We start from the raw sequence: 2,460 nt of genomic DNA, 5'->3' as shown, positions 1-2,460 counted from the left end.
GCGTCTCGCGCTCGCCATCCACTCAAAACGTAACGTTACTACTCTTTGGTCGACTCGCAAGCCCAAACAAGTGTGTGCGTTGTGGGTCTGTGTACATGGCGGGCAACGGATTTTCCTTTCGAAATTAAAAATTAAAAATAAACTCATCTTGAGCTTCCTGTTAGTACAGTTACTCTAAAAAAAAAAAAAAACCTGCTCTCACTCTGCAGTCTATCGCTCTGTAGTCTATCACTCTGCAACAAGTAAAAAGTTATGTAGTGGAATCTAGTAGAAGTACTAATGTTAGTATTCTACATTGGCAGGCAAGGTTGAAAAACAGGTTTTACTTGCCGGAGTAGAAAGGCAAGTGGTCTTTACACAATCAGGAAGTCAGACAGGCTCAGCGTGCACGGTCACATTCAGCACATGCAATATCACATTAGCTAGACTAGTCTTATAAATAAAGTCTGCAAACTAAGACCATTGTGTATTCAAGGCACGTAAGGGGTTAAACTGTTCATAGGCGTAACACTCAACACTTCAACTCTTAAAATATTTGTTTGTTTTGGTTGTTCGTTTTCTCTTATTGGTTCATTTTAATGAACATAAAATTAGCTCTATCTGACTATAGGTGTATGCAGTGCCGTCATTACCTTATCTGGAATACTGCTTCTGATAGATAGCCTTTCATACTTGAGAAATGTTAAATTTGAATGTATAACGTTGGGCTGTTATTTCTGAATGCGCCAACGGTTAATACCACCAACGTTACATAGAATTTGCCAACATTTGTGGCACAAACCAGCTTCCTTGAAGGAAATAGCTAACGTTACTTAACGTTACGACGCAACCACGCTGCTCTCCATCACTGGCGTCACATTAGCTATGTCCGTGTGGGTGGAAAGAAACACCCACATCTACCAAAACAATACACACAAACCAGAACACTTTCAGTTCAACACACTTAGCTAAGTTGCACTATACTTTTGTGACAGTAGGCATACGGTTTGTAGGCATACATGCACTTTAGCCAAGTGTAACATCCCTGCTAGTCAAGACAGTGTTCCATTCATGCTCGGCAACATACCCCACCCCGCGCGAAACACAAGAGAAAGCATTCAATTGAAAAAGTGGGCCAAGAGCTCGAAGAGAGCTTATCAAACAAGACTAAAATTTACCTGAAGTGTCTTTCAAAGAGTTTTCTCGGCGAGAAGGTTGATACCGAACGTCTAACGTGTGTTGGCACACCTCCCTTTCTTCTCAAGCGTGGCACTGAGCACACACCCTGCGCAAGCGAACTTTTTGCGGATGCCCAGTGCCGAAGATAGCATGAGCACGAGAACCTGAGGCACTGAAAAAGACGGGAGGCAGAACCGTCGCTGTGGAAATGTAGGAGGCAGCTTTGACGCATGCGCTGGAGCAATGACCAGGGACTATTTTACGATAAGATAATGAGATAAAATAAGGTTACTTTTTCAAAGTGGTACAAACAAAATGTAAATTATATGCTTACCAGAATCAGGCTGGACATGTATGTGCACTCATAGAAACCATTTGACTCTGTTTCCTTTTTTACCCAACTTGTAGCAAATTGTAAAAAAGTAAAAAATCCTTCTTTACTGGACTGTGGGGTGAACGTAGGCTATCGCACCGCATTTTATCTATCATAGAACGGAACTTTGCTTTTGCACGTTTTATTGTAGGGAAACACCTCTGGACACTTTGTTAGTGTCACAGTGAGCGCTCTTCGTTTTCCATTTCTGTGTGCAGGGACCTCCAGCCATGGAGATCCACGCTCCACGGACACGTTTTTTGGAGGAACCATGGCTGTAGGCTATAGGAACAGTGGCGGATGCAGAACGGGACAGATGGGTGGGCCTGGATTAAGTCGAGGTGGGCCTGAATACAGGGTGTCCCAAATTCAAAGCACTTGTCCCAAATGCAGGAAATATGAGGCTTTCTTTAAAAAAAAAAAAGCTGTTGAAGTTGTGAGAAACTTTCAATCTGCCAGACCCCAGTGTGCTAGGACCAGTGGTGTAGTCTAATGTATTGTAGTGGGTATACTGTACTGTATATGTATGGGCCAGGATGGTATATGTATATGTATGGGCCATATAGTGGGATATCTGGGTGTCCTCGCCCAGGAGAATTTTGAGCATCAAAGACTTAATTTCTTGCATTCTGACACACTTTAATGCACCAACTTACGGTGGAATCCGTAAATATAATTCATTAATATCTTTAATTGGCCTGTGCAAAGAAAAAACAGATGATAATTCAAAACATCAAAATAATAATGAAAAGTATGTTATTACATGTTATTGCGCATTTTTAAGTGGGTATTTGGAAATCCTGCAGCTGTCTTAGTGGGTATACTGCATAACTGCTTATCACGTAGACCACACCACTGGCTGGGGCAGTAAAACATAGCTCCTTAGACTGTGGCCGTTTTTGAAATCGCCTACGGCATACTGCAGATGA

The 2,460-nt window shown here is 42.1% G+C and overlaps 1 protein-coding gene across 1 annotated transcript in view; it reads right to left on the bottom strand.

Annotated features, from left to right (window-relative positions):
- LOC116703437 (carnitine O-palmitoyltransferase 1, liver isoform) overlaps nucleotides 1-1,360 on the bottom strand; it is a 14,972-nt gene extending 13,612 nt beyond the window's left edge. Inside the window, exon 1 of the mRNA XM_032538174.1 lies at nucleotides 1,158-1,360. The gene's annotated coding sequence lies outside the window, so the exon portion shown is untranslated. The remainder of the gene's footprint in view (nucleotides 1-1,157) is intronic.
- Between the last annotated feature and the right edge of the window lie 1,100 nt (nucleotides 1,361-2,460).

This window comes from Etheostoma spectabile, chromosome 15 (assembly GCF_008692095.1).
Source record: "Etheostoma spectabile isolate EspeVRDwgs_2016 chromosome 15, UIUC_Espe_1.0, whole genome shotgun sequence".
Taxonomy (NCBI): Eukaryota; Metazoa; Chordata; class Actinopteri; order Perciformes; family Percidae; genus Etheostoma; species Etheostoma spectabile.
The sequence above is the reverse complement of the archived record's forward strand: the minus strand, read 5'-3'. Positions and strand labels throughout refer to the sequence as shown.